Genomic DNA, 12,364 nt, shown 5'->3' on the forward strand with positions numbered 1-12,364 from the left:
GGTTCTCATGGGTATCATATGTAAAACAGGCCTGCCTTGCACAGTGTGAGTTTTGATAGATGATCAGTGTGTGTTGATTTCTATGCAATGTTGGCTTAAGTTATGTCATCCAGATGGTAACTGCTCTCCAGACCATGCATGCATTGCTGGGTCTCCATGTTGTGTGGCGCAGTGGTTTAGACCAATTATATATATTTGACTTCCAGTATAAGTGAACTGGCACGTGCTTCACACAGAAACACACAAAGTATTGAAAAGGAAATTCATAAATCTGAATTAAAAAAAAAAAACACTAGTACTAAATCTAAGTTTTAAGTGTATTCAGAGCTATGGCTTTTTTCATGGACAGACATGATTTGTTTGGATGTTTAGCCATCACTAGTGTCTATCATTGCCATTGGTGTCACCATGCACTTACATGGGTTGTTTGCTTGTAAATACAACAAAAAGAAAATTATGCTACAAATGATTCTCAAACTTACATAATGATTAAAATGACTAAAATTCAGCTTGAGTTGGAAAACCAGACCAATTGGATAATTTTTTGAAGGGATGAACTTTTCTGGCACGTTTGGGGTTAAAAAATTTTAATTCCTGACTGTCCACAGTAAATACTTGAAAATTGTTGGTGATTAAGCTGTTCATCATTATGTTACATTGCATCAAAATTGACAAATGCTATTTTATGCACTTTCATCATAAACACAAGAAAAAGAAAATTAATTATTCTCTAACTAAAGAATGATACATAGGATTAACGTAAAGTCCAAGTTTGAAAACAGCCAGATTGGATTTAATTTTTAATTTCTGTAATGCATTCAGTAGTTTTGGTCTTGCATTTATAGTAATTGCTTAGTTTGGGATTTGGTATCAAGACCCTCATTTCCTCCCATGAAGAGGTTATATTCTGCTTACAGCTAGTAGGCTTGTTTGTGGATTTGTTTGTCTGTGTGCAGCATTACCCAAAAAGTAATCAACAGATTTTGATGAAGTTTTCAGGATAGGTCACAAATGGGCCAATGAAATAATGATTAGATTTTGGTGATAGCAAACCTTCATCATAGCGAACCTTCGTCATAGCAGACCTTGGTCAAAACAAACATTTGTCATAACGAACATTAGCCATTTAGAAATGCAACTTATTTTGTTTGCACCAGAGAATTACTTTTATTGATGGAATTTAGAATTACAGATAACCCTGATTTAAAAAAAAGTGTGCTGGAAACTTACTTATAGGTACTATATACGGGATTAAACTGCGCAAATGTCTTTTCCTTGGTTGGAAAAAAGCAATTTTCACCCACACATTGAATCATTGTGCAACTTGTCCCTGTATGGGATCAGCTCTGAATTTCAAGGTCCACTATTCTAAAGGTTTGCTAGTCTGGTAAATGCTGAAAAACGCTCTAAAATGGACTTATTTTTTTCTGACCTATTTCCTGAGGGTTTGCTGTTAGCCATTCCCAAGTGTTGCTACTCCAACATATGCAGGTATAATCATGCTGTAGTATATAATTAGTTGGGATTTTTTTTTTTTTTTTTTTTTTTTTTTTGATGCACTGTGCCTTGTGTGATATTTCTAGGGGAGAGTGAATACTATGTTATCATATTTTTTTTTCATGTAAGACAAATAATTTGCTGAGAGTTCAGCAGCACAAAACCTAATGTCTAAGTTAACATGTAGGACTTATGAGAGAAATTTACTTTATAAATATTGTTTTTATTATATTAAAGTTTAAATTTTGCTGAGGTAGTAGACAATGATTTGCATACAATATCTCAGACTTGTTGTGTAGAACTGCATACTGCTGCATACTGTGATGACAAAGTAAATGTCAAGTGATGCAGCTTCACACAAGACATTTAGTGAGTGAGCATAAAATCCTTCCCAACTCACTCAAGTATTATGCGTCAATGAACGTCAGTAACAAGGGTCCCAGTAACATGGACTATTTTTAAAGCTCATTTTAACTTCTTTTGGACGTGAAAAGAACATGCTTAGTTGTGCTTGTGCCAACTGTTTGAACCTCCGTCTGTTTGTCCCCACTTTACCTGGAAAGGAGCCATATGAATTCATCCCTTTTTGGTACCGATGGCCGAAAATCGGACATCTTGCTCATGGGCTACTATGACTTCAGTCTTTTGTAGAGAAGATGTTTAGAAGGGACAACAAAGGAATCTAGTATACTAATAGGGTTGAGATGGAATATCAGTTGTTTAACTAGAATATTCCACCAAAATGCCCAATATCAACATGGAAATATATGCACCCTAAGTCTATTTAAACTAAGAGAAAAGGTTCTTTTTGAGTACTTGTGAACTCTTGAAGATTTAATCTCTCAGTGCAAGCGTAATTTGAGATCATTTTTATCATAGATCATCACAAAATTGCAGTTTTCGAAAGTTTAGAACTGTAACCTCCTCTTGAGATTTAAATTTATTAATTTCTTTGGCCTATCCAATGCTTGATGTCCTACTGTATTTTAGTGCAAGAATTACCAAATTTCTGACTTCAACAAACTGAAAACTTACATAATTGAAAACTGGGGATGTATGCAAGAATGACTGAAAGAGGAATGATTTAGGAAATCTTTCACAATATCACTAATGTAACCCTCAGTGAAAAAAAAAAGATGCATTGCTAGTGGGATGACTTTCCTGAGAGAGACTCAAGTGGATGATGTCTGCTGTTGATTTTGCTTCTTCTCTTTATTTTCAAGTGAAAACACCCCTTATAGTCCTTAGAGGGGCCAGCTTTATATCCCCTAGTTATTCTGAAAATGCTCTAAAATCGACGAAGTTTTTGTCTGATGTTGCCATTCTGAAGGGTTGCTGTTCCCCAGAAAAGCTATTCCTAAGATAGAAGAATCATGCTGTAACATAGAATTAGTCGTAAGCCTTAGTCTTAAAAAAGGCATTAAATATGAGATGTCTTTTGATACTAAAATTCAACCCCCAATACTGTGTAAAGAACAACAACAAGGCAATATGAAAAGGTAAGGGCTCGACAGTAAAGTTTTCAGCAACTTGCCCAAAGGGCAGGTGGCTGACAAAATATACTTGCTCGAACTGGAAACTCACTTGCCCCAATGTTACACGGCTGCTGCTAACACAAAAAAATCATTTTCTTAGGCTTCGTTCACATGCAATGTCTATTTTCTATTTTCTATTTTCTATTTTCGGTATGTCTTATGATCACGGTCTGTGCACTGAATATCCCGCGGCGTAATTACTGGCAGCGCGAGCCAGTTACTATAAGTTACTATAAGTAACTGGCTCGCGCTGCCAGTAATTACGCGGCGGGATATTCAGTGCACAGACCGTGATCATAAGACATACCGAAAATAGAAAATAGAAAATAGAAAATAGACATTGCATGTGAACGAAGCCTTAGTGTGTATCTTGTCTCTAATGAACCGATGAACTCCACAGCTTAGAGATACTACTGCGCATGCGTAAAGGTATCAGAATCTCCTCGGAGCACAGCCGAGAGTTAATTACAGCTTTGTATAAGTAACTGGCTCGCGCTGCCAGTAATTACGCCGCGGGATATTCAGGGCACAGACCATGATCACTAAACATACCGCAAATAGAAAATAGAATTTAGAAAATAGACTTTCCATGTGAATGCAGCCTTTGTTACTGCTGCCTAGTAAACAAAGAAAAAAATTGTTTGAGGGAAAATATTTACCTGCTTAGTTCAGAAATCATGTCTATAAGTTTATGTCACATGATGTCATCTAACTTCTCTTCCACAGATGCCAAAACAAACCTGTACATTTTATGTTACTATTTTATAAACTATAGTTTGCAGGTGCAAACCAGTCGAGTAAGAGTGAATGCTATTGGACAGCTTACTGCTGAATGAAGCACTATTGACAAATGAGAAGGCACAAGGGGAAGATGTTCAAAGAGATGTTCAAAGATAAGATAAGATAGCCAAGTCCACACGCAAATCATGTGAGGTTTTGATTCAACATGACGATTTATGATAAATTCTTCATTCTTCTGCTTTATTAAATCACTTGCCCGAAATCGATGTATACCCATCCGGGGCAATCGAACAGTCCTTAATGTCAAGCCCTGAATATTGTTTATATATATTCTTTAACATGACTTATTGTCAAATTATAGTAATCATATAGACTTAATATATCATGTTGATTTCAATGTGACATTCATTTATTCATCACTGAAGAAGTGAATTTTACATATATATTTAACAAATTTTCTGTTAGTTCAATTCGGGTTCTTACTGCTGCTCATGAGGTATATTTTGGAACAGTGGGCCTTTGAAATAGCTAATCTTAGGAGCAGCAAACACTCAAACCAGCAGGCCCTCGTAATAGCAGACCTTTTGAATATAGCTACACTCCCTATGTAAATATCAAGAGTAGCAGTCATAATTGTCACACTGTCATATTGCATTTTGAGCTTGTTAAATAATCGGGTCAAAAAGGTCCTATATATACCATTACCTCATTGGTCAAGTTAATTAGACAAGTCAAAAATATGTATGATGAGCATATGTTTTGTCTTAGGGCCCATTCCATATGAAACTATCTGCCTTGTTTTCCAACATACTCGTATAATTACCAGCTTTACTGTATTCTACTCAACACCAGGAGCAGACTTGTTAATCTGCTAATCTGACTGGATTCAGAAACAGTCCTTGCAGAGTTGGATTGATCTACGTAGATTGATAGTGTCATTGGGGATGGGCCTTCATAAAAGGTAACAAAGGGTGTAGTGCTAAAATGTCCATCTGGACAAAAACTTGATCAAACCAGTTACAGCATGCCGTGTCATGGTCTTTAAGCATTGTTTTGTTCAGACAGACATAAAAATCTGATGTTTCATTTAATCATCTTTTATTGTCAACACTTTTAGTTGTATTTATACCATGTGCTGAAAAACAATCAGTTTCGCACACATTGGCACACATTTTACTGAGCAATGTGGGAGTAGATGCTGGTGAGTCAGTGCCCAAACTCAGTTTTTTTTTCTTATCAGAAAGTTTATTAATGGATTGTACATCAAACTCATAGAAGTGTATATACTGAAGGCTTTAAGTTTGGGTTAAGAGAAGTTTTCTAATGTTAATTTTATGTTGATTTATGAATATAATAACTTTTTATGAATAAAATGACATTTCTAAGTAATAATATCCTTCAGGAATTCACAGGTACCAAAAATGAAATTTAAATCTTGGTATAAATTGACCTGAGTACACATTTTTTAGGCTGATTTTGGATATTTTGGTTGAACATTTTTGGCAAAACATACCTAAAAATGTGTAATAAAAGTAATGGATCGTGGTTGTGGTTATTATAGTTCTTATAAGAAAAAATTAATGTTCATACTTACATACATACATGTGTGAATGTTTTTGTTTTTTTGTTTTTTTCAACCAGGAAAGGATTTTACGAAAGTTAGTAAGATGACCTTTTCATTTAAAAACATTACCAAGTTTTAAATTGAAACCAGCAGTCAAAATAGTTCCTGTTTGTTTCATAATCTAATTATGACCCTCCCTAAAGCTAAAGAAAGTACCCTTCATTAATTTAAACCAAGAAGATACACAATGTTATCTACAATGTTTATTTGCTCTCAGGCATTAAGCCAATAAGGACACCAAATCACCATTTCTTCAGCCTAGTTTACATTTTTAGTCTGACCTGATGAGGAAGTGGTCATTTCTTACACCCCATTTCCATAGATTTTTAGATCGATCTATCCCTGTGGGGAGTCTCACTAGATTACTGTCAGCTTGGCCGGCTTAAGCGTCTGTCCTGCCTACTAAAAGCTGTAAGGGAGTAATTAACTATGGTGCCCGCTCGGCTGACTGCAATTTAGCGTGAACCCCCAGCGAGTTAGGTCGATCTAAATCTTAATCTTTAGATCGATCTAAATCTCTGGGAAAGCACCACTGCTGGGCCAGACATAGCGGTGCGCATGGCAGCAAGTGGTCACAAGTACCTCAAGACAGTATGAGCAAAATATGTCCTTCTCTCTCTCTCGTTCTCTCTCCTGCCATCCAATCATTGATCTCCTTCGTCTTTCTATCTATCCAAATAACTGGTACAGCATTTAGAAGAGACCTTTCTTGCTGTCCTGTATCATGCCCAGTGGAAGAACTGTTTACTACAGTGTCTCTCTCAGCAGATGCCAATGGATTAGGGGTTTCTGTTTGTAAACGAAATCAGATGCTTTAATTACTTGCTTAATAGGCAGTCAATCAGAACTATCTTCACTTATAGTTTTAATCTCTGCTTAGCGTATCCCAATACCTAGTACTGTAGGCTCAAATAGCCAAGTAACCCTGGGAAAATTCTTGGTTGTGATAAGGAGGCTTGTCTTACTTCCAGGGGATGAAGATTAATTATATGGTTTGTTTTCACTGTTGGCAGGCTGTTTGATATAATCCAGATTATGATTAAGTGTAACAGGTACTGCACAAAGTGTTGAAAACTGCCTGAAAGGCTAGTTCTCTGTCTCTTGTATAGGTTAATTTCTGTGGTGTTGGCATGGTGCAGAGATCAGAAATTTAGAACAACAAGGGGGGGGTGCTGTCTGAAGTGCACCTGCATTCTGTGCTTTACCTAGAATCTTTCTCCAACTGTTGCCTAGGGGTGTGCCATCTTTCACTGGCAGTAGTATCAACACACCCCATCAGCTGCTCTAGAAATTAGTTTAGTATTAACTCTTTGATCTTTATCAGCATGAAGAAAACTGCTTAGATTCTTACCAGGTGGTAGGGAATATGGCAGAGTGGTTTAGAAGGGAGCAAGTATCCTGGAAACTGGCTGGAAACTATGTACAGTTTCTGTTCACTGTCATTAGGTACACGCATGGAACAAAAAAGAAAGTGCTTTCTGATTTTTAAACTGTCAGCATAAATTTGGAATACCTTTTCACAGGGCCCTCTTCACAGACCTCAGCAAGATTTCTTAGATGTTAAATTGTTGTTCTTTACATGAAATTCATGCTTACAATATTGACTTATTAAGATATCTGTCATATATATTTTAACTTACTTTTTAATACTCAGGCACGTGTTTTAAGATGCATTTGAAGTCAAATCTTTGCCATAAAAGCCAACCCAATGCCACCATATAGTTTAACTAAGAGAAATATTGAAGGATATTGTTTTGTATAACCCAAAAATGATATTTGAATGCTTACTTTCTGTGCTACTTATAACAGGGGCAGATAAGCAGGTAAATTTAAGACCAAAAATTTGAAGAAGTATAGTTTTAAAGTGCTTTTATGACTAATTGAGTGATATATTTAGCTTATCCCTAGGTATGTACTATGTAGACTTCATTTGAGTCATATAAGAAACTAGTAGAAGTGGTTTATATGCATTTCTGAGAAACCACACTCACTTTATATGTTACTGTAAGTACAGCATTATGAAAGGGACATTACTAAAACTAGCTGTTGAGTTCTTTATGCCCCTTCTAAAATTTTATTGTTTATAATCATTTGATAAAGGCTTTTTGATTATTGTCTTGACATGCATTGATTGAAAGCAGTTGCAAATTTTATCATGAAAATATGGTTTTAAAAATATCACAATTAGGCTACTATCACAACAGGCTGTTGTGGATATGTAATGGAATAAATAAATACATAAATAGATTTTCATCTTTTGCAAAAACTCTTGCAGGTCCCCCTATTTATTAGAAAGAAAGAAAAGAAAAATAATCTATTCTTAATTGAAGAAATTGTGGTTTCATCTTTGATCTCAGAATTACTTCAATGTTTGCTTCTTACACTGTTTCCGATGTCAGAGCCAATAACTTAGTTGTAAAGACACTAAACGGGAACAGATCCTTGCTCTTTGTCATGTGTTCCTGACAGAACACCATGGGATGTTGAAAACAACATGCCAACTTAATGCCATATATTTCACTTGGTCTCTTGTGTGATATAAAATATACTTTCTGAGAACATAATAACAACAGTTGGTAAAGCCTGTCTTGTTAGATCATGATCCCTTTCACATGCCAACCGCATGTATGGCACTGATATTTTACCTAAAGTTGTTGTATATTAAAATTTGTGCTGAAGCTTGTTAATTAAAGTTTTCGCTGTATCTGTTTTGGAGAGCTTTGGAGGATCATGAAGCCTAGAATATTCAGAATATTTTCTTACCAGAAACTTATTAAATATTGTTCAATGGTGATTGTTTCCATCTTAAACACCTTACACCTAATGCTGTTCTACAGTATGTGGGCTCCCCATTGTACTGATCTAGTGTAAGTAGAATATCAAGAATCTCTTAAACTGCATTTCTCATGTTGAAGTATTTTCTGTCACATAGTCACATTTTCCAAAATCTGTTTTTATTCACTGAAACTAATATGTTGCAACCATAGAAACTGCACTATTTTTTACTTAAAGCAGGATTTAAACAACTTTGCAAATGAAGTTCAAATCTGGAAATGCCAGAGGTTGTCATGATTAGCAGGTAAAACCTTCAGCAGGTGCTGACACCTGCAGGCAACAAGTTCCCTCCTCTGGTTTAATGAATCCTGTATTTGCTGAAGATACTGTGTAGTTTTGTAGGGGGCTTGATGATAGTGGGTTGACATTGAGCGAATATCCATGATAAGAACTGCGGAATAAACAGTTCATTGTTCACTAATGATTAACCAGAAAGTGGTGTGATACAGGACCAAGTCCAGGGTTATTGCATTATCTTGCACGGAGTTGGAGCTATGCCACAAATATCTATTGTTATTTGATTACTGGTATAGTAATGACATGGTAAACAGTCTGTAAGACCCAGACAGTCTATTGTAGTCTCCCAGTATGAACAGTGGGATTTTTATTAATGCACCAAAGTGCTCAAGTGCATTTCCAAGGTGGAAGGCCCAATATTTACATGTTTGTTATGCACTCTGGCTTTTAAGTCTGTAGTATCATCGTTGGCATCCTTCCCATGTTCACTGTGGCTTTTACCAAATTTAATCAGACTGCAGATTTATCTTGGTAAATATGTAAATATGTTCTCTAATCCTATTTATTAATTTGGAACATGGATTCAGTTCCAGTGCACTATTTCTGATAAAGTCCTGATTGGTGTAGTGTTTTATCCCTTAGCTTGAACGTGTTTACTCAATGCATTGGTCATCAGTAGTGATGGGACGTGATTGCTGCGGTGGTTGGGACCCAGGTGACCGTGTTGTGGCAGTGGGGGGACCTGAATTCATATTTGTTTTGAGTCTGACTGTACTGTCCCAGGTCTGAGTACAGGAAAGTGTACACTATGAGATACACAATAATGTAAACAATAATTCAAAACAACATTTTTGAAAATAATTAAAAAATTCCAATCCATAATTGTTTGTTTGTAGTTTCTGTGTAGTATATTTGTTAACTGACAACCTTTCTTCAACCATCCTATGATTATCAGTGACATCAGGCATTACTCAGTTTGATCTTGAAACAAGTTTGTTATCAGTGAAGTGTTTCTGTTGCTGACTAGTGAGACCTCCTGCTGGCCCTGCTGTTAGTGTCAGCTATTGTGTGTGGGTGTTTTCTTTTGTTGTCAGTGTCACAGTTATGCACTGACACACACAACTTGACACAGAAACGTTCTTAAAAATCTCTTTATTTCATTCAATTCATAGATAAAATACTTGGTTAAATAGGTTGCAGGTGGTTAATTGAAAATTCCCCGTATTCTGCTTGTCATTTTTCCGCTTGGCTGTGGTTTACCTCGGTGCCTCTGTGTAACATTACCATGTCTTGAAGCTGCCTGCACCAGTGAGGCATCCCACTGCTGTGTGCTGTGTCAGAGATGAACTATGTGCTGCTGCCACTGCGTAGGCTGTAACAACTTAGGCCGGCTGTTGGAAACCTGCCCATTTTGCTGAGAGGAAGCAAGTATGGGATGTTTCTTACATCACCGTGGCCTACATCACCTGACAAGCAGAGTCACACTAGGATGGACATTATCAAAAGTGTGACGTATCAGTGTGCTACTTCTTAGTCAGGTTTGGTGATAAAACTGTGATGGTGATATTGCAATGCAGATGTATTTATGATGAATATCCCATTTCCACCTCAAGGGGTTAGCTACATTATTCAAGTGATGCTATTCTCTTAGTCTCCGGGATGAAATAACCTTGAGATAAGAGACTGCATGGTACAGAACTTATGACATGGGCACAAGGATGTGGAGTTTACACTCCTGTTGATTACCTATGTCATAATTGATTTAAGTCTCAGTGTGTGGAATACTTTGAATTGCTGCCCTGCCAGAGATGTTTATTAGTTACGTGATGAGGGGCAGGTCCCACTAGATTAAAACAGCAGTTGTTTTCTTACTTCATTTTTTGTCAGGCAACTGAGTCATAAATGAAGAAAATCTGTTTGGCATTGTCAATATCAAGTGGAATGATGACAGTGTTGTGTTGGGTTCTAAGGAAGTTTGTCCCATTTATCATTGCCAAGTAGGCTTCTTATCATTTGATATACCTGAAATACAATGGCACGGACAATACACACATTTTTTCTGGTTATTTCATTTATCTATTCTTGTAATTTTAGTAGGTTGCTTTCTTGCTGGGGAAGAGAAATGTGGTTCTGATGATAGAAAACTGGTTTCAAATCACTGGAAGTCTTTATGAATAATAATGGTGCATATTTTTATCTTAATGACATTGTTTATTATAATTTTTTTATAAAAAAAAAAGAATGAAGAGCTTCACATGGAAACTGTTGGTCAGTAGCATGTAATCCTCCTCCCTTACAATCCCAGCAACCCTACATTGTAGTGGTTACACAAAAAATATTTATATTTGCTGATGTCTTTAAAATAATTAGTCAATATTTTAAACAGCAACTTACTTGTTCAAACATCATAGGTTGTGATTGACATTGAGTAACCGCTGAAGAAGGGTGTTTGTTTTATTATTATAAGGACACTTTGATTCATTCAAATCCACCATTTGTGTGTCATTTGATACTGATTACGGAACCAGTGACAGTAGTCCTGGAGCTATTGGCTTAACCACAAAATACTCCAGTTGATTGAAAACAAGGTTGGCTCAGGATAGGTAATTGTTCCCTTCCTCAGCTGTTATCAGGTTTAAAGAAACCTATTTCTAAAGCAGGCAGACACCAATACCTTCAACACAGTAGCGTCATTTTGCCAAACCATGTAGCAGAACAACTGATACAACTCTTTTTATCAACTCTTTGTAATATGAGGAGCTGATTGTGGGGGGAACTGAGTGTGGTTGAGTGGTATTTGTAAAGCTATATAATTTGTGGTTAGCATTTTTTTCATATTGAATAGCCAACCTTGGATAAGTTAGCATATTGTGAGCCATAGCCTTTTTTGAGACCACAAAATACTGGCTATTTAACAAATGACCTACATAACAAACTGCCACCTCCTCCTAGCATGAATGAGCACACACACTCCTGAATTCACTCTCATAATAAGTGCAAAAAGGATTAATTGCTGATAATGAGATAATTAAGGTATTGATTAGCCTTGCCCATTTAATTTACATCTTTCCTCTATACATGATTGTACAGTTTAACTCCCTTATTTCTGAATGCATATACCTGTAGCTAATTAAGTATATGCTGTGTTTGGGTTTTATCTGGTAGATCTGTTCTCTGTTATTATTATCTTAATGAGTTGACACCCTGCCAGATCAGTGATAACAAAATGTTTCATACCCATTCTGCTGGAAAAGTCGATGAAAACCAGCAGGTTTTACTACCTGGTCGGGCTTTTCTTAGGTGTTTGTTCAAGAAAATGAAGCATGATTGCCTTCCCTTAAATTGAAGGCACACTATGAGCATTAGGCCTTTATATAACAAAAAGTATGACTTTTTTCTGGGAGATTTCAATTCTTTTTTCAGCAAGGTATACCATATCCCATTATAATCTATAAAATCATTAAAGTTCTAAAGTTTGTAGTTTTTTAAGTCATTCTTGCAATGGATAAACAACAGAAATTTAGAAATGGGTTTATAGATAGTAACTTTCATAGTGGTTCTAGTGATAAAGGGGAAATTTCTGAAATTTTCAAGAAAAAAAAATTTGACAAGGTACCAGATATTTCCTGTGTTAGACATGCATGAAAACAGAAAGTTTACCTGTATTTTTTCAGTTAAACATGCTGTGTGTGTACAGGCAAGCGAATCAAATTTTTAAACAAGAAATTTGAATTTGAAATATCTGGATTTTTTCAGATGGTTGTATGCATAACACATAAGTCTCTCAAAGATAACTAAGAAAATGTGAAAAGCTGATACTCAGCCACTAGACAACAAGTTAAACTGGGAGAGGTTGGTGATCATACTTATGAACTAACAATATCTATGATCTAGA

At 36.0% G+C, this 12,364-nt stretch overlaps 1 long non-coding RNA gene across 22 annotated transcripts in view; it reads left to right on the top strand.

Annotated features, from left to right (window-relative positions):
- LOC106155827 (uncharacterized) overlaps positions 1-12,364 on the top strand; it is a 62,890-nt gene that overhangs the window by 11,581 nt on the left and 38,945 nt on the right. Inside the window, exons 1-2 of one of the 22 annotated variants that reach the window (XR_015333195.1) lie at positions 8,448-9,897; positions 12,226-12,321. The exons of 14 other annotated variants lie outside the window; for them this stretch is intronic. This is a non-coding gene — a long non-coding RNA (uncharacterized LOC106155827). 7 more of the 22 variants (XR_015333194.1, XR_015333190.1, XR_015333197.1 and 4 more) reach the window with 7 other exon arrangements.

This window comes from Lingula anatina, chromosome 2 (assembly GCF_051362555.1).
Source record: "Lingula anatina isolate TDL-2025a chromosome 2, LinAna3.0, whole genome shotgun sequence".
NCBI classification, from domain to species: domain Eukaryota; kingdom Metazoa; phylum Brachiopoda; class Lingulata; order Lingulida; family Lingulidae; genus Lingula; species Lingula anatina.